At 36.4% G+C, this 20417-nt stretch overlaps 1 protein-coding gene across 4 annotated transcripts in view; it reads left to right on the forward strand.

The window, feature by feature from the left end:
• The window catches only part of FTO (FTO alpha-ketoglutarate dependent dioxygenase), a 225163-nt gene that overhangs the window by 5506 nt on the left and 199240 nt on the right, over positions 1 to 20417 (forward strand). Inside the window, exon 2 of one of the 4 annotated variants that reach the window (XM_038148555.1) lies at positions 3019 to 3060. The exons of the other annotated variants lie outside the window; for them this stretch is intronic. The gene's annotated coding sequence lies outside the window, so the exon portion shown is untranslated. The remainder of the gene's footprint in view (positions 1 to 3018; positions 3061 to 20417) is intronic. 4 annotated transcript variants of the gene reach the window in all.

Here is a 20417-nt window from a genome sequence, read left to right on the forward strand (position 1 = left end):
GAGACTCTGATAGGCCATGCATTTTAGAAAAATTTTTTGTTGTCTAAATTAGATATTTGCTCTGGTAAAAGAGTATTTTTTTATATATCTAATCACCCCTCTACTTTATTTCTTCATTATACTTTAACCCATTCAACTTGTATCATTTGGAGAGACTTCACAGTTCCTAAAAGGTATTGGAGCATCAATACCTTTAGAGGGATTGTGATTCCTTGTCTGCCTCAGAACACTAAATTTTCCCCTCTGTTCTAAGGAAGAATATGAATACAGCATATGGTTCTTGCTACATTCCACTTTCCCTGGTGAGCAGCCTCTTTACTCTAGTTTTCAAACCTAGACTGTCATTAAACATGAATATGTTCTCAAACAGCAACACTGAGACAAAGAAAACAGTCATTTAAAAATCCACTGTTAGACATGCATTTCTAAAAAGGTGGTGATAGTTCTTTACATTATTTTTCAAATATTTCCATAGCTTGTAGCATTCAGGAAAATTAAATTTGCACACAGAAATGATGAAAAACATGTTTTGAAAATCCTTTCTGTTTTCTGTAGAAAAATAAAACTTCATGTAAATTGAATTTTGGGGTTTGAACTAATATCTTTCTGAAGAGAAATCTTGATAAGCTTGTTAGCAGATTATTCAGTTTCAGGAAACTAGTTAGCCACCCAAACTCTTTAGTCTTCTAGTTCTGAGCTTATAATCTTGAAAGTTTCAGATGGAAATTAGCTTTTTTTAAAGAAAGCAGTAGTGAAACATCTCTACTGGAGGTGCAGTACAGGGCCTACTTCCAACTTTATTTTTAGATTTTGAAAACATTTGATGAATAATTATCATACTTTTTTTCTTTTGCATCAGAGAAGATTCAGTTTCAGCTGACCCAGGTTAGTGAAAGCTAGACTGGTCAAACAGTGATTGCCTAAAGCTTGTTTCTCCTCCCTGGCAGTTGATGATCAAACTTATGCAGCCTTCAGCCAAAGCAGGGTTGGGCTGTCATGCTTTTAATAATTCATCCATTTTCTAAATTATTTAATTACTTGTAATGACCAAGAGCATCCAAAGTATCAGATGATTCTCTTTCCTCCAGCCAAGGCTGAAAAGCACTGTAGTGTTTTACTGTATTCTGTTAGGTTCTCTAGTGAAGTGCAAAACATGGTTATGAGCATTTATTGGCATTTAAAGTATGGCCCAAATTAAGCATATATTTGAGGCCTTCTGGATAGAAAGTTATAGTGCTGTAATTTCAAAACAGTTGTGATTATTTACTGGAGTCTGATTATGGGAAGAATCTCTGCTCTACCTTATTTAACTTAGCAGTTTTTTGCCTTTGTATACATGCTACCCCAATTTCCAAAAGAATTACATCTTTATCTCCTAGAACTTGTCCAGCTTCATTTTGTCCTTTTATCTGCTGCTCTTCCCACCATTTTTATTTAAGACTGTAAAGTTACTTTAGTGTAACTGCTCTTGTCACCTCTGCCCTCAGCTAATCAAATAGTTTACCTTGAGGGAAGCATTTATCTCCCACTTTCATTATTATTATTTTCGTAGCTGTAAAGATAGATATTTTATGTCTGCAGAAGGGTGTAACAGTGAAACGAGGTATTGATCTGCTGTATTTGGCAATTTCTTTCCACCTTGCCATCGATATCATGTCAGCCTCTGTCTGTACTGTGGTTGACCTCACAAATAGCTCTTTATGTTCCCATTGGATTCAAATGATATACTATGCTCAAAACTAAATCAATGAATGATTATAAAGTTTTTAGTATTATTTCATAGCCCTCAGGCAACTGGTACTTCATGCAGTGAATACTTGAAAAGGTACCTGATTAAAATACATTGTTGATTCTGTTCTAAGGTTTAAAATTGTATTGAAATCAAACACCTCATAATATTAAGAGATTCTATTCTTTGCTGGCATAAGATTTTATTTAAAATCTCCCACATCTCATGGGTATTCTGTCCTCTGAGTGCAGAAATTTCATGCACTGGATCTTGCCAGTGATAAATCATGATTATGCATACCCTGCATATGTTTATGGGGGAAAAAAAAAGGAGGTGAAGATCAAATAAAGGTTTTTATCTCCAAAAAAGTAAGTTTAAGCAACTTTTGGAATGGAAAACATTGCTATTACTGCCATGTAAACCCATACACATAGATATCGTTCTAACTGGTATAATTTTAACTGGTAAAATACATGTTCAAATGCACATTTAGTAGGTTTTTTTTACTCTGATGGAAATAGGTAGGATTTTCACAAGCACTTAAGGTTTATAGAAGACCAATCTTACTGATTTGGGATGTGCACTCAGGACCTGGAAAAATCTTCAGATTCTATTCTGTGTTTACTTCTAGTTTAAATTATGTCAGTGTAGCAGGTAATGATGCTTGTGTGCTTATAGGAAATACTTCATTGTCTGATATCCAAAACATGTGATGGCAAACAACTGCAGTTAGTAAAATACTGAACTGAGCTATGATGTATATGTATGTATGTAATCACTGAATAAAACCAGAACAAACTATTTAGTCTAATGATGTTAGGTAGGAGAAATTGGTTTTGGGACTTCATTGTAAACTGTACATATAAGCATCAGGTAAATGGCCATCTTTCTGAGTTGGAAAAGTTACTTTAAGTCAGAGTCTAAACAGAAATTCTTAATAAGCAGTTTTAAAGAAAATGAGCATTTGTCAAACATATCACTTTTGCAAGACATTTCTGCAAAAATATGTGGAAAGGTGTTCCAATTAGATTAATTTCAGGTAAAATATTTTATTGTGTATTCTGAGACCATGTAAGTGTCGTATTTTAGTATATAATATAAAACCACCAGAAATTATAGGAAAGCTCTGATGAGTTTGGAACTGTTTGTGTAAGCCTGGATGTTTTCTAAAATGTAGAAGAAAACTTTATTCATGTACTGAAGCTATTATGAACTTGTAAAAAATCCAATTCTGTCTTCTATCCATGTAGGAGCCAAAAAATAACTTTTTACTAAATTTGTTATTTCAGATACTACATTTGCTGAGTATAATGTAACTGACTTGACAGGAGGTAAGATCAAAAGCCAGTTCTATTCCCCACTTTCCTGCCATTGTCATGTCAGTTATTTAGAATAAGATGGGTTGAATCAGTTATGTGGTTCTCTGCATCTGTGGTAATGGAGAAGGGAAACTGTTTTGGTTTGGATGTTTTACTGTGATGATTAGTTCAGTAGTCAGTTATCTTTTATGGATGTTCAGTGCTCTGCTTTCTTGCCTCTGGCACGTGAAATGTAAAATGGGTACCATACTGGTGGTTTGTTTCTTTTTAAACTTCATGCAGAAGGTGGTAGTTGGGGAAAACTACAGGAACAACTGTTGGTTTGTGTAGCCTTCCCCCATTCTTTAAATCAGAAGCCATTAAGCTTCTGCATTGTCAAGCTTGGGACCATCTGGTATGTGGTGGCTGTCATTTCTTGAGCCTCTGTTGCTGCTCTCCAGGAAAATAGTCCGTGATATATTCATATGGACACTATCAATCTTGATTCAATAGAAAGTGTTTATGGAAAGCATTTATAAATAGGCATAAATGAAATAAAAGCAGATTATGAGTACAGCCAATGGTTTTTTTTTTTCACAGACTTGTATTCCATTTTAAAAAACTTCAAAAATCTTTTACTTGCATCAGTAAAAGCTCATATTCCTGGATGCCTATTTTGCTTGAGTGTGCCATGGGGTATTATTTTAAAAAGGCTTTCTTCTTGTGAGTTTCTTTGCATTCTTGATATTAATATATTGAAGTTAGATTCCATTAGCTTTTCTCCAGTATTGTTGAAACTTGTAGGAAATTTTCTGACCATGGGAACTGGTACTTCAGAAAACTTGTAATCACTTGACTGTAGCAAGTTGTGCCTGATGAGAGTATATGGCAAAGTTCTTAGTGCTGTTATAGCTTAAACTTTTGTAATGAACTGTAGATACTGGTCAGCCCTCCCTGAACTGTTTTAAAAATGCCTTATGTTAATGAGGTATTTCTTCACAGAAAGAGTGATTTGGCATTGGAGGTGGTGGAGTCACCGTCCCTGGAGGTGTTTAAGAAAAGGCTGCCTTTGGCACTTAGTGCCATGGTCTAGTGCACAAGGTGGTGTTGTCACATTGATGATCCTTCCCCAAATTTACAATTTCTGCCTTACCTAGGACCATTTTGCCTATGTAGAAAAGCTTTGAAATTCGTTATTCAGTCCAAAAAAAGTTGAAGTATAACTTTATGGTTCTGGCTAGTGAAAGTTCTAAAAAAATTCTGAAAGTAATTCAGTGTGATCAGGACAGTAGATTGGTCATTATCTGTGATTTCTGTGATTTGATAAGTGTTGATATTATGACTTGTGAATAGAACATATCAATGTAATGCCTATCTAAAGGAGTTTGTGCTCTGTGTGTGTCTGTATATGTGTCAGACACATGGGTTTATGCTTTATGATCCAAACGTATTCCTCATAAATAATGAGAAGTCATTTTTTCTTCCGTTTACAGAGCACAGTTTGTGATTAGGGTCTTTAAAGGCTTGGTGCCATGACAGAAGGTGGTCAAAGCAGTAATGTTGCAGGCAGGAGGATGCCAGTGACCCAGTGAAAGAAACAAGCACTTTGCATGTTGACTGTTTTGTGAGAGGGCAATGGTTGGCCCTGTAAGTGCAGGAGAGATGGACTGTTCATGAAAAGGGCACAGAGAGCTTACCCATTTGATCCTTTGTCAGCCTGATTAAATTTAGTGTCAAGCGTTCATTCATATGAAAGATGAGACACATCACTGTTTATCTAATAGAAAAAAGTATTTCTATTTTTCCTGGAGTCTTTTATATGTTAATAGAGGCAAACATGACCATGATCACATAATTTAAATATGTATGTAAAAAAATATACATACTGGCAATGGTTTAAAAGTAAGATGTATATGTTTTATGCAAAATAATGCAATTTGATTGTTAATCATGCTGTTCAAGCCATAACTCCACACGAAACAGTGCTTTTAAACAAACAGAATATACTGTTATTGGGCCATTTATAACAGAAATGCTTAGAATATTTAGAGACTGATGCAAAGTATTTATTTTGCATATTTTAATGTATGCTTCTATTGTGATATTAATATACAAATGCAGGATTAAAATTCTGGGTACTAGACCTAACTGTAAGGTTTTAGACTCTGTTTTTTTAATACTGGAAGATATACCAGTATTTAGAACAAGGTTTACAACAGATGTAATTTTGGAAATAAATGCAGGCATACAAGAAAATGGTAGAATTTCTTGTGAAATGATTGAACTTCTCAATTTAAAGAACGAAACGGGAAAAAGTTTAGATGTCTTTCCCCTCACTCTTTCCACCCTGCCAAATGTGGCTTGCTTAAAAGAACTACTGGGAGTTCTGTTTAATGTTATACTTTGCATGCATTTGTGATTTGAAATAATAAAAAAAAACCTAAATTTGAGAGAGACAGTTTGAATGGCATGCTGTCAGTTTGGCTCTCCGTGAATTGGCAGTGGTCTCATTTAGGACCTTCAAATATGTGTCTGCCTGGACAGAATGAGAACATTTTGCATGTTCTTGAGAAGACAACCACTCCTTGCTGCCTCACAGTACTCAGTGGTGCATGACAGTTGCCCTTCATCGCTGTCTTCTTCGAACTTAACCTTTGACCGCCCACTTTGTTGCCGCGCAACGCTTGGAGCAGGCCAAGATGTTGGTGAATGACGGGCATTGGCCTGCAACGTGCTTGTCATTATTTGACTGTCAGAAGTAGCCTGCCATTGGGCTCCAGCAAGGTTTGAAACCTATGTGCAGCAGTCCATATTACTTAACTTCCAGCACTGTCAACAGGACGATCGAATGTGCATAAAAAAAATGTGTGTTGAATATGTCTTTGATCATAATATAGGGAGATATTTTTTGTGTGTGCTAAATGTATTCATATGAGTTTCACAGGGCCAAGAGGTTGATTCTGCTGCCATGGTAAAAAGTGAACTGTTGTCTCCTGTGGTCTAAGTTTCAAATAGCACAATTTAGATTTGAACAGCTCTGCCAGTTAAACTCTCAGCTTGTCTTGCGTATCCTATCAGCTTTTCAGCCAGCAGTATAAGCAGCGAGATACCAGACCAGTGGTGCCTGAGGTTAGCTGTCAAACTGGAATGTTATTTTGGATCTTGCTGTAATGTAATATCATAGAAGGAGGTCAGGCTGTGTGATTTGTAAAGCACTTGTGCAAACTTAAAATGACTGAAATGTTTATTTCAGGTACTTTTTCTTCCCCCATCTAAAAGAGTTGACGAGAAAATAGAATTTATCGTAAAAAAAAACCCAAAGGCAATACAAAATGGTCATTTTTCTCTCGAGTACGAATACAGTGCATAAAAGAGCATCAAAATTCAACATGAGGAGCCAGGCTGAAATTCACTAAGTAATAAATGCTTGACATTGAAAATATTTAATAGGCAGAAATCTGTGTATTTTCTGATAATGAATCCCAAAGAGATTTGGGATGAACCTCGTACTTAATTTAACGAATGGGGATTGTACCCATGGGTTAATTGTGCATATAAACTTGGGGTGTAGGTAAATCACTTCTGCAATCTATCATATATTAACAAATACTTTGAATTGCTTCCTGCTTGGAAGTGTCATATCCTGCTTTAGCAGAATATTTGCTATTCACTTGGGCAACAGCTGTCTGTAACTGAAGTTTATTCTATTGGATTTGAAACTTGTCTGTTTTCTCTCAAAATATATCAGTTCCTTTGGAATTGAAATGGTATATTAAAATGACATCACAAAATATCATCTAAAAACCAGAGATTCACTAGAGCTTGTTCATAATGACCATAATGACTTCTTTCCAAACCAGAAAAGTAGTATTATCTTGCAAACTGGCTATAAAATTACTTTTTTTTTCCCTTCAAGTTTCAAAATATCTTCATGCTAATTAAGTAAAAACAGTAGAGTCATAGTAGTGGTTATTGGTTAGATTGCCTAGAAACAAAAAAGTATTATTTTCATAATAGTTTTGCCCTCAGTGTGTTTTCTGAACCATATTTTATTTTTTCTGCTCACAGTATCATTTGCAAGAGACCTCAGCTCAGAGTCAATGATTTAAAATACTAGATTGTAACATGGAGATCTTTTTGGTCTTCTTGCTTTTAAAGATAAATGCTGTTGCTGTTTAATAGCCCAACTCTTTTAGTCTTTGCCAGTGTCTTGATATGTGGCTACTCTGAAATAAAGTATAAAATGGATGCAATCAGGTGTTGGTTTGTGTGTACACGTGTGCCATAAATGTAGAAAATTCTTTGGCGAATGAAGTGGTCTGTTACTAGATATTAAAACTATTATCTTCTAAATTCTTTATCCTGCCCATGAAGTTGCTGTTAGTACGTTTTAGTTTATGTTTCCCCTTTCTGGAGTAATGTATATATATGAAGTATGCTTTTGTGAAAAATGAATGAATTTTCAAAGTGTGTAAATATGCAAATGTGGAATAATTTAAGTGCATTTAAGTAGACAACTAAATAGCATTTCATTAATGAGTCATTGTGTTAAAATAGCATTTCAGTAATGAGTCATTGTGTGATATGGTCTCTGAATTCAGAACTCTTTTTCAGCCTCCACAGTTAAATAAAATTCTGTGAAAATTAACAGAAAAACTGACCCAACTATTTTCAAACGAAAGGAATTTTATTTTTACTTCCAGAAAAATGTTGCTATTTCTTTCACTGTACAAATGAAGGTTTAATTTCTGCTGGGAGTTAATAATACTCTTTGTAGTTGAGTTACTGAGGGAAAAAAGTTTAAAATCTTCAACCACAAATTTATTTTTTTACTTGAAGTATGGAATACCTATTCCTTCTCTAACCAGAGGCTGCTTTTTTTCCTAATTTGAAGCAACATTTTACACTGATATGCAGAAGAAACTAGGCATCATTATGCAGTTTATTGTGTGTTCATATCTTTATATTTTTCCATTTAAATGGAAATACTTCTGTGAATTCTGTCCAGTCTGTGTCATAACTAAGAGTTTGCAATGTTTTTGCTCTTGCTCTGCAGATCTTTTTATCTTATCACTATTTTTAAAAGGATATGGAGAAATTTTATTAACATAAAATACAATAAAAAGTAAGTTCTCATTAACTATTGGGAGCTGGTGTCTTTTCCCATTGCCTTAAAAGATAAAAGGAGCACTATAAAAGTGTTTTCTAACTTTCTTTAGACATTAGAATTTGAAAGTGAAAACACGATGAATAAAGTTGACAGCAGTTAAGTGTCATTATTTTGTTTTGTGTTCTGAATTAAGAATATCCTGGCTGAAAGCAAAATGTTTTAATCATTTAATCAAGCAAAGAAACTTCTGAAGTTGTTCTGGGGATGGCAGGAGGTGTCCATGTGCTTTTTATTTCAACTTCCAAAAGTGTTCAAAAGCCACAGAAGTGTATTTGAGAGGTTAAACATCCATGATGCTCTGTGGTGTCATAGGAACAAAATAAATCCTATTACCCAAAACAAAAGAGAGGTAGATACCTTAAGGGAAGTGCTTTGTTGTCACCTATACCCTCTGCAATACAAAATAGCAGCTTGTCACAAAGGTTGAGACCTTTGTAGTGCATTCTTTCAGGGAACAAATCTGTCTTCTGCCTTTATAGTAAGAGCTGTGAAATATCTGTATTAGGTAAAATAGAGGTTAGGGCACCTTAAGGGCACTGAATTCTTATCTCTTTTTACTAGCAGGGGTGTCAACATCTACTAAAATGTGATGACCTACTCTCCTCTTTGATAAAAAGGAAAATGACCTGTCTACTGTGGATGGTGATGGAGTTGCCTGGGGCAGATTACATTGTCACCTTCTTTAGTACTGGTGTGTAGGAAAATAAAAAAGGCCAGGATAGTTCTGTTTACCACCGAAGTATTTGACATTTCTAGCTACTGATAAAATATACTCAGTGGTAGAAAGAAGAAGCTGGTTTACAGTATGAACAAGGTTATGAAGAAAGGCAGAGATTGTTTGTTGTGTGAGCCCTTGGTATCACAGGATGTATGATCCGTATCAAGAGATTCCTTCTGACCACTTCAGGCACTCATGGTTCAAGCTCTGCATTTAACCCTGCTCTCCACTTGTCCAGGGCCTTTTGGTGCACAAAAGGCTGACATGTCTTGAGTCATGTCTTGAAATTCTGATGTACCAGTGGGTTGTGCAACTTCGAGAGTTTAATCATGGACTTAGTTGATACAAGTAACAATATTTCTTGTATTCTAGAAATAATTGGTGTCACATTCAAGACCTTTTCTGGGTAGCATTCCAGAGCATTTATAATTTGTAACAATTAATTTAGAAGTGGTTGTTAGTAATTTCCTATTGCTGTGTGTGATGAAATATATATAACTTAGAGAGTTGATTTGAATTGTAGAGCTGGAACATCTCAAAATGTTAAATGTACTTTAAGTTTTAAATAGTACTTCTATGCAATTCTGTAGAGGAAGCTTTGCTTCCTGTTAATCAGAAACTGGACTTAAGGACTAAAATTTCTGTTGCAGTCTTTATCAATATTTGAGTAGAATGCATTTCAGGGTATCTTCATGTTTTGTACGATGGCAGTGAAATTTAGATGTCTCTCCTGTGGGTTCCTTACATAATAATCTTCTCTGTTGTTTGCATAAATAAATTTTGAAAGTTTTGTTGTTAGAGGTATGAGACTACAAGGGAAATTGATGTCCTGTTGCCAAAGAGACACTGGTTTTTACATTGTTTAAAAACTGAAATCTGAGCCCCAAATGAGTGAAATCATAAGTGAACATTCATGAGAGAAACTGGAAAAGTTTCTTTAAAAGGCCTGGGAGCCTTTTTAAAAGAGCGTAAACCCCATAACTTTGGTCTAGTTTTGGCTGTTTGCAGGTCAAGCTCATTAAGGTATTTTTGGCCTAAAGCTCCTAAGTATTCATGAAGAAGGTAGAAATCTGTTGGTATTGGGTTTAATGTCAATAGAAGATGAAATTTAGAAAATCAATGTTAACTTATTTAAATCAGGTCAGTGAAGTGTGTCTTGTTAGATCCTGAAAATTCTGACATTATATTTTTCTGAAGCATAAATAATTAACTTTGTCTTTCCTAATTATTTAGACATGAGATAAAGGAGATAACTGTTAGACCATCCTGAAAAAGAGCTTTAAGCAGACAATTCTTTTCAACTGCTTGAAATTTTACTTAAGCTAGGGCTATTTTGCCTCAAAAGTCCAGTTTCCTTAGAGTTAGGGCAATGCTGTTGTGTCAATTGCTATAAAGCGGATTTGTGCTTGAAACAATTTTGAGAATGATGAGCTGATTAATTAAATCAAGGTTATTTTAAACTATTTAAAGTATAGCAATATCTGTGGAAATATCAAATTAATTCTTGCATCTTTTGGTATGGTTAAACTGACATGTCTATTAAAAACTGAAAGAACAGTCCAAAGAATCTGTATTTGTGAAGTGTTGTAGAATGTATATCCCAGAAGGCTAGTAGCTAGTTATAAAGTAAAAGCTTATTGCTTTACAGAACTTTCCTCTTTCAATTTTCAAGTGTTTACAGAATTCAGTATTACATTGGCTCATACCTAACTGCCCATGATTTTACCTGCATTTGTGATTAAAGAGTTTTTAGAAACTTGCATTAACAAGCCCATTTATTTATCATCTTTGTTTGTTTGTTTCATAACCAGTGGGGGATTTGATATTGTTTTATTTTAAATATTTTTATTCCAAGGGATTTAAGTAAAGAGGAGGATATAATCCAGTTCCTAATCCTAATTCAATTCCTAATCCAGAATTATTAGAGAATGAAGTCAGTGGTGAAGGTGAGCAATGAGCAATGAAGGAACAAAATAACTCGAGACAGAGAGACTTGCTGAAAGATGATGAAATACTAAGGAAATGTAGTACTTTGGGAGGAAGATTAGATAAGGAGGAAAGTACCACAGAGCTGAATGATAATCAATAAAAAGTGAGTTACAAAGCCAGACATCTAGTGGATTCCTGTGTAATATTCTAGCATTTATTTGACTGAAATGTAATGAGTGACTGTTGTGTACTCTGAATATAAGTGAATTTACATGTGTCATTTGCTGTTTAGGAATGTAAGTACATCAAATTTTTTTTAAAGCCAAGTTATTTTTCACTTGGGCATCTGCTAAGTCTTGTTTTGTGAGGCGTAATGAGGGAGAGTTGATACTGAGGAAAAAAAATGGAAGTTTTTTTTAAAGCATGGAGTGTTAGCATAGGTACAAATAATAAAAATGAAGAAAAATCCAAACAAATAGTTGTGAAGAACATGTGACCTGCTGGGCCTTGGCCATTGAGTCCTTTAGAGAGGTACCTGGCTGAAATAATCTGGACTGCTTAGAATGGATTTATTATTCTTAGAAAATCTCCTTTGCATGCGGAATCTTCTCTACTTTTGTGGCTCTAGGCTAATCTCTCCTCTCTAATTTAGTTTTGAAATTCTTTGAGAATTCCAAATTTCATCTGTGTGTGCAAAATGGCAGAACTTTGCATACATAATAAAAGCTCAGTGACTTCTTGACAGTGCCAGTTGTGTGATTAATTCCCGTGCATAATATATTCAGTCATCCTATGCATATGCAGGGACAATGTAAGCAAAGGGGAATGAAGGATCCCTATGGATGATGTCGGGAGGAGAGCTCTTGTCTTGCTCTTGTCAAATATGTTTGTCTCTCCCCATGTCCCCACAGATTTCTTTCTCCTTGGGCTTTATGCCAATTGCAGCATCTTCCCCATCTGGTCAGTATCAGGAAGGTGGGCCACACCTCAACCTCGTCCATCACGTGCTGGCAAGTTTGTGTGGCACATAGGCAGAAAATAGAAGAGAGCTGGCATTTTCCTAAGGAGCCCTTCTCTGATAACCCCTGGTGTTTGCCACATTGAGTCTTTCCCTTTTAATAAATTGCACTCTTTGCAGAAGATCATGCCAGGTGTTTGACTGAAGCAATTTTGTATCAGGTGATGTAGTGCCTCATATCCCAAATATGACGCCTTTGATTGCATTTTTTCTTAGTAATGATCCAGACTCTTCTTGGGTAACTTTACAGTGTTAGTCAATTGTGTTTGTAGCATGCCACATGATTCTTTTGTGCTTCGACAGATAATTTCTAGGCATTATTCCATGAAAAGTAGTAAAAATACTAAGATTTTTAATTACCATCACCAAAGCTCTCAGACTAGAAAGTTACCTCAGTCTCTTTTCTGACATGATCAGTTGCTCTTGCAGGCTCTAAACTGGGATTATGTGGTGCCTGTAAATATTAACAAGAAGCCTTAGAGAACTTTTACTGACAAGGCAGTACGGCTTTATGACATTATGCTGGCAAAACTCTGTATGTCATGTTTGTATCTACACATGTGGAAAGGTATAGTGCATTTTGCTAGCTGTAGTTTTTAGGCAGGTAAGGTGATTTGATGTCAAGCTGCACATATTTCTGTATCATAGTAAACAAAATACTTGTATCTGGTTAAATTAATATATCAAGCACATTTTGTGTTTTAGTAACTGGATAAAATATAATTTAAATTCTGGCTGGTTACCAATGTTTATCAGTGATGAAAAATTACAGATTAGTCTGTGTTTCTATAATCAGAACAATTACACAATGGATATATTGTTACAGTTGTCGTTTTAGTTCTGATTATTACTCAGTATGTCTACTGCAATTTTCTCATTTACAGCTGTTATTGAGCTCCATGTGTAATAGATGGAATTACTGTGTTTGCCATTTATTTAATGAATAGCCTACAGAAACATTAGTGTTAATAATATTATCCACTTAATGTACACAACAGTTTATAATATGGATAGATGAATAATGTGTTGCACTGTTTAAATTTTATTGGAATGAGATAAATAGATCTAGTGCATTTTTGTTCATAAATGTGACGTTAGAGTCATCTGGGGGATTTAAAAAAAGTCAATTCTAAGCAAAATGATTGCAACTAGTCTGTTATCTAATATATAAATAAAGTAGTTTAGACTTAAAGCTCTTTTTTGGGGGGGTGGGATTTGAACCAAGAGGAAATTTTTCTTAAAATAAGTGAGAGTGTCAGCTATTCAAGTTCATTTTTGATGGGGGATATTCTGCTAATAAGGAGAACTGGGTTGGAAAAAAACCAGTTGGTTTCTTTGCTCAGTAGCAAGGAAAATTGTATGTGAGACACATGTATTAAACTGAATTAACTGAATTTACCAATCTGATAAATATGACATGCAGCTCTGATTAAATAGCAAAAATAGCAGCCTGTATAATAAGCAAAGTCAGGCCTTGCCCAATGCAGGCAGCTTCCTAGCTACTCTTGCTCTTTATCTGCTTTTTTTGGCTTAGATCAATGTAGAAAGGTTTGATTTTGTAAGTATAAGAGGAAAATATTCCCCCCGCCTCCGTTTTGAGTAATTTTGATTGTATGAAAGGGGAACTCCTTGGCCTGATTTGTCAGACTTAGTAGGGCTTCTCTAAACTGACTCTTCAAGATACTATTTTTGAAAAATTTGTTGTATTACAGGTAATAAGGATATACTTTGGTTTCATGAAAAAGCACTGTAAAATGGAGCAACCATAATTGAGGGGTTTCTCTGTTTGGTTTTTTTTTTCTGAATAAATAGGCACTTAAGCAAAATCTCCAGTAAATGTTATGTACAATTAAAGACTGTTTGAGTCAGAGAATATGAAATTTTGTTTCTGACAGCAGTATTTAAATTCTGGTGTTTTCCTTGCTGTGTCGAGAAAAATTTGATTTGTAAAGGCAATAATGTATTAGACCAACTTGTAAGAGTATAAAAGTTAGACAAGGCTTATGTGTCCTAAAGCTGGACTGATCTTGCCCAGTGGCTCTGGGTGGTTTTACAAGGGACATACCCATGGCTGTTGTAGCCCGATGTATTTTGGGTTAGTTACTCCCACACCCCCAAAATGTTCTTTAGAGCAGACAAGCTGGGCTGTGCAGACCAGCGAGTCTTTGCTGCTGAAGTGACACAGGTCACCTGCTGTTAAACTCCACAGAACTCAGAGGAAATCTGAGATGTTGGCATGTTCGCTTGTGAATTTTAATGGATTCTTTAATTACAGTTTTAACTCTGTGGTAAATGGTTTAAACTGAGTGTGTACAGAAAGAGTCCATGCATTTAAGTACATCTGAGGTGTTCTTCTACTAAATAACATACCTACCAAGTCTTCCTACCATGAGACTTATGTCCTCATAGCTGTGTATCCATAAATTCCTTAACGTTACCAATACTTTGCCATTTAAACACTCTCCATTCTGAGCTACATTGTAGAGCAGGGATTCCTGAGCAGTGACCTGCCAGCATTTCAGGACCACCAGAGGACTGCAGAGAGCTGTCTGGGATTTTAACTCTAGTTCCCCTAAAGTACTTGGTGTTTCAGAGAAGGTGAAATGTGTGCATAGCATACACATGCTTTTCTTCTGGCCAGTTGTACAAAGCTGTGACTTTCTTCCTTGAAAGAATGTCTCATGTGTTACTTATTTGGGGCCATCTGTAACCCTATTGCAATGTAAAGTAATTTACTTCCAGCTTTTATGTGATTATTTTCTCAAAAATGCAGAGCTTTCTAGAAGTTCTGTAACATATCACACATGAAGAATAGCACAAAATTGATATCTTAGCAGAATAAATAATTTTGATATCCTCAATGTTTTCTCTGGTTACTCTATCAGTTCTTTTCACAGATTTTTTTTTCTTTTTTGCTTACTACAGAAAAATTACATCAAATGCAGGATAACAGAACACTGTCAAACTAAGAAGGTTTTATATGGACAGCATTAGACAGGAGCAGAAAGATCCAGTGCGCTAATAGGCACGCTCACATGAGCTACCTAGTCCATTGACAGTTTTTTCCTTTGTTCTCCCTCTCGACCCACTTTCTGCCAGTGATTTGTGACATATTTTGTAAGAGATCAAATAAGCTCTTGACACCTGATTGCAATGTAGTGCTTGTTTACAGTTGCATTTTTGAAGGACCTCTAGACAAGATGGAAGGTTTAACTTAAAGTAATTAAATTTGCATCTGCTCTGTGACAGGAATTTTCTTATGTGTGTATCCTGTTGAGCAACTTTTACTGTAATTGGCCATGAAGTACCAAAAGAAGGATCCAGGTAGACAAAGTCATCGTTGCCTACTACTAAAATCTGTCATGGTATTTCTTAAGGACTGGCTTGTACTTGGCTTGTGCCATGTTCTTTGAAAGATAGTAATGCCTACTTTTCTTTTTTTTGTTATTTTTAAGGTGGACCCTGACTTGAAACACAAATTAAGCTGAACTTGATGAATAGCATTTTCTATTCACATTTTAAAATCCAAAGAACTATTTTATAGCTGCTTTAAATTCAACATTATTAATTTATATCTGTTTTTTGTAGTATATTTTGACCAGATTTATATTTTTGAATTTCCTCTGATTAGTGAGATTCAAAGTGACATACCAGGATGTTCTCCTAATACCAACTGAAGTGTTTTATGAGGACCAAGAATTATTTGCATCTTGCATGACCTGTCCTTATGGCTACTTTTGAGTACAGTGTAGGTTAGAAGAAGTAGTTATTTGCAGCCTTCTGACTACAAGGGAGATTAATAGCTTTTGAAAGGGCTGTAATGAAAGGCTGACCTAACTGGCTTTTGTATTATACCTTGTTTATCCTGCTCTCATCTCTATCACCTTTGGGCTACAACAAAATGTAATTTATGTTAGTAGTGCTTCATTGAAGGTGAAAGGTCACATTTTTAATGAGGGTAGCCCTGATTGGGATTCAGGTTTTAAAATGTCGTGTGGTAGAGTACAGTCAACAAAGTCCATGTAAAGAAAATGATTGCAGAAAGGAGTGCGAAAACATTATTTGAGGGGAAATAAAACCATTTTCTTTTATTTGAAGTTTAACTAGCAGAAGTTAAATAGCTAGGAAAAGGGATTTAACAAAGTAGCAGCAATGTGATGCTCAAGTTTAATGTCTTCATAATTTTGGCAGAGTGGTGGGTTTTTTCTACTGAGAAAAATACTTGGCAAATAATCAATTTCCTCTTATCTTGGTGCTGTCTGCTAAAACCATCTCTCTCTCATCTTTGACTTGAGTGGGACAGAAATGAAATGACCACCTGTGCTTGTTGCAGGGAGAACTTGTCTGTATTTGGAACAGTTAACCATAAAACCCAGCTGGGTCCGAGTTTTCCCTTTAGAAGGCCAAGTTGCCTTATGTTCATGAGATTGAGCAGTGGTGTCCATTAGTGGTATGCTTTAAAAATGATCTGCTGTATTTTTGTTGAATGGTGTTAAGATTAGAATTCACAAAGTGACTTACATAACCAATTTTATGAAACGTACTTTCTCATGGAAGCTGAGAATTTTTTGAGATTGGTTAAAACTTAAGAGAATTCTAGTCAAAAGAAGTTTAGCAGGTACCTGGGGAAGTTATAGGGTGTAAGCCATTAAGGTAAAGTTGTCAACTTGGAGTAGTCAAAAGCTGATCTGAAAGAAGTTCTTGGATTTGGGTTTTCAACATTCAGATACTTACCCTGTGTGATTGGTGCTTACCATGAATCTCACTCTCATCTTTCATTTATGCACATTGTTTGCAAGTGACAAAGTGCTTCAATTATGTTCAAGAAGGAAATGGGAAACACATCAGGGTTTTTGAAATTCACTACTTTTTGTGGAAAGAACTTTTTACCTGAGTTTAGTTCAAAGTTTGCATAGACAAACAGTGGAATGAGCCTCTTTGGTTCTTTACAGCCAAATTATCTTTCATGGATACACAAATTATCAAAGTCTGAGCTTTTATATCTTTTTTTAAACCGTATATATAGACTGTGCGATAGTAAGCACTACGAAAAACTGTAAGGCCCATAGGATTCAACTTGTGAATGAAAGTTTGGGAGGGCTGCAGGTTAGATTGCATAAGAGCTGCAATACTTTGAAGAGGTATTGTGCTGTTGTCAGAAGCTTTTTTCCCCCGATTTTGGATTGTTTTCTGTGTATCATGCTGCATCATAACTAAATATTGGATTGTGCTTCTGTGTGATAGGAACCTTTTATTCCATGGTGATATGTGAAGCAGTCTCTTGAGGCCCTGCTGTAGCAGTTCAAACACTGGGTTTCTTTCCTTCTCCCCAACACTCCCCACTCCTGTAGCTGCACTTCACTTTTTGGCAGAGGTCAGCCTTGCTGTGCTGCTCCTGCAATGCCTCTCCATCCCAATCCTCCCTTCTGTGCTACCACAGCACTCCCCTGTGCCTGGGCTCCTGCTGTCTCTTGGCAAGGAATAGAATCACACTGTGCTTTAAAGCAACACAATGTTGGGATTCCCATTCTTTTCATCCGTGTCAATAGGTCTTGAACTATTAATGCAAATCTTCAAAATGATTCTTTTAAATTTACACTTGTTTTACATTATTTTATAATTAAGTTTTAGTGTTTAAAGAGAAGAAAGGAATAGAAGTTTTTGAAGTGATTAAATATTAATTTTATTCACATTTAACCCTAATTTACATTAAGGATGTTAAGTGAAAGGCTGATCTTTTGAATCCAACATTTTCATTTCCTTTTAGCCTCATTGATGAACAGATCTTGTCATATAAAGTGTCAGGGTCCACTGGGATAGAAGGAATAATTGTGCAGTCTTGTACTTTTTAGCATGGTCTGTTTGTGATGCTTACTGTTTCCTAACAAAATAAACAAACAAAAATCAAATTAAAAACTATTTTTTCTAAACTAAAACTGAGATTTGAAGCAAAACAACTGCTAGAGAGACTGTCCTGCTTGAGGACTCTGGTGATTCTTCTTGTCTATCTTAACAGGACTTCTGTGACTTAGAAAGCTGATTTCTTTAATGCTTTAATAGAAGGTATATAAAGGGCTAATATTGGTGATAAAATCTTGTATTACATATGTTTTATATATATATATATATATATATATATATGTATATATATATTTTGTTATTTTACATGCACGGATATGAATTTAGGTAAATACAAAAAAATTGGGCTGCATGCAACTACAACTAGGTGTGAAACTGACCACTGATGTTTAGTTCCTTTCAGAGAATTAAGTGAACTACAATGCACTCAGTATCCTTCTATTAAGATCTGTAGTTCTTACCTGAGAGTTCAGGAAATGTAGAATTTCTTTCTGTGATTTCAATTGCTTACAGAGCCCTGGATAAAACTTCAGTCTTGGTGTGGCATAAACTGCTGCAGCATTTTGGGTGCATTTGGTGCTTACACTTGCACAAGTAAAATCCTGCAAATGATACAGGCCTTTGTGTTGTGTTTAATAAATCATGGAACTTGGAAGAATCTTTGAGAAGTGGGGCTGCATGTGACTGAGCAGCAGACATGAATAAGTGTTATCCTCAAGTGTATCTAGCAGACAGTAATAGATGCTTGAACAGACAATATGAGCACTGAGTGAATGATGGTAATAACATTAAATATTTACATATAGCAAAAGCATTTTGACAGCGAAAAAGAGACTGTCTCTGCAGTAAGGTGGGTAAACCCCAGTGTGATATAGTACACCTTTCTATAGGACAACTTTTTATTAATAACTAGCAGCGTTTCTCTGTAAAACAGATACATGATCTACTGTCATACAGGACAATTTTCAAGACTTTATTGGTGAAATCTCCAGGTGCCAGTATCACTCCATACCTACCATAATGCAAAAACAATTACTGAGTTCAGAAATAAGAATTGGTCATTGAATAATAACTAAATGGTTAATTTAGTTATTAATCTACCAAATCTACCAAAGTAGATTTTAACCTGTTACGAGAAGCCCAGAATCACTCTGCCTTATCTCAGTTTTGCATTGAATTTTCCAACATAGGAGCTGTCTGGAGAACTGTGTCCTACAGAATGTTGTACTGTGGCTGTGCCTGAAAGAGTTGATGAAAGCAAAGAGTCCTCCTGCCCTCTCCACTGCTGAGCAGTTTCACAGGAGTAAATCCATTTTATTGATTCTGGAGTTCTTGAAGTGCAGGATGATTTGTTTATGTGCGCTTGTTTTGTTTTTCGAGGGAGCCTGCAAATTATGATTGTAGAACAGTTGGTATTCTTTGCGCTGGACTTCTTAAAATAGGTCATGCTTGATTCACACATAATTTTAAAAGGAAATTATCAGAAGCATAGGATCCTTCCTATAGAGGAAAGGGCTGGTATATTGCAAGAGGGAAAAATGTTATATTTCTGCAAATATGTGCATTATATGCTTTGCAAAGAGAATGTGACAGAAATTTAATGTGATGTGTTCTCTTCTTGGAGGAGTTTTTCTTTGGGGGAAAAAATTTGCAGGTGATAGCTGTTCTGAGGAGCATTCCTCTGTGGCTGTAAAATTGATGTGGGCTACAGAGCTAGAATGTTGATGACTTGATGCCAGTGGATGTGAGCTGAGATGTTTTGAGTGGGGACTGCACTGAAGATAAACCCAACTGGGCTCATTTCACTGTCTAAAAGTTCAACCATATTCCTTGTTTCTTTCCTGAATATCAAGAATTGGAAATTATGCAGCATTTAAATTTCAGATGGGATCTGGAATCTAGTACAGGAGTGTGACCCTGGCTTTCAGGGGGCAGCACATCTCTGGATCCTTAAGAAACAATGCCTGTTTTGGAGTAGATGATCTGCATGTGTTTTTCAAGGCAACTCCTAGTTTGGGATCTTTTTGGATTAAGATTTCTAACATGCTGATCAGGAGTTACTCTAGTTTCAATCCTTTTTCTAACACAGGTATCAAGGAAGAAGAGTATGTCCCCCTGACCCCGCTGTCTCGGGTTTCCCTGGCGCGGAGGGGCGCTGCTGTCCCGCGGTGCGCGGAACGGGGCCGGGCCGGCTTTGGGCTGTGCGCCCAAATATACACTATTTTCCTGAAATCAATGACAAAAACTACCCGAAGCTTGCCGGATATAGTGCGTATAGGACCCGCTGTCTCTGCCAGGCGCTCCCGGCCGGGCGGCGGTGTGCCGTGCGCCCAAATACACACTATTTTCCTGAAATCAATGACAAAAACTATCCGCAGCCTGGCGGATATAGTGCGTGTAAGACCCGCTGTCTGCCAGGCGCTCCGGGCCGGGCGGCGGTGTGCCGTGCGCCCAAATACACACTATTTTCCTGAAATCAATGACAAAAACCATCCGCAGCCTGGCGGATATAGTGCGTATAGGACCCGCTGTCTGTCAGGCGCTGCCGCCGCCGGGCGCGGTTGCCGCTGGGTGGCGCTGCCGCACCGCGCGGGCCCGCGGCGCGCTCCGGGCGGCGGGGCCGCGGGTTTGGCCAAGGGCGCGGGGTAATGGATTCATCTCCGTCCCGGGCAGCGCTCAATGCCCTGCAACATGCC

Source organism: Motacilla alba, chromosome 11, assembly GCF_015832195.1.
Source record: "Motacilla alba alba isolate MOTALB_02 chromosome 11, Motacilla_alba_V1.0_pri, whole genome shotgun sequence".
Lineage (NCBI taxonomy): Eukaryota > Metazoa > Chordata > Aves > Passeriformes > Motacillidae > Motacilla > Motacilla alba.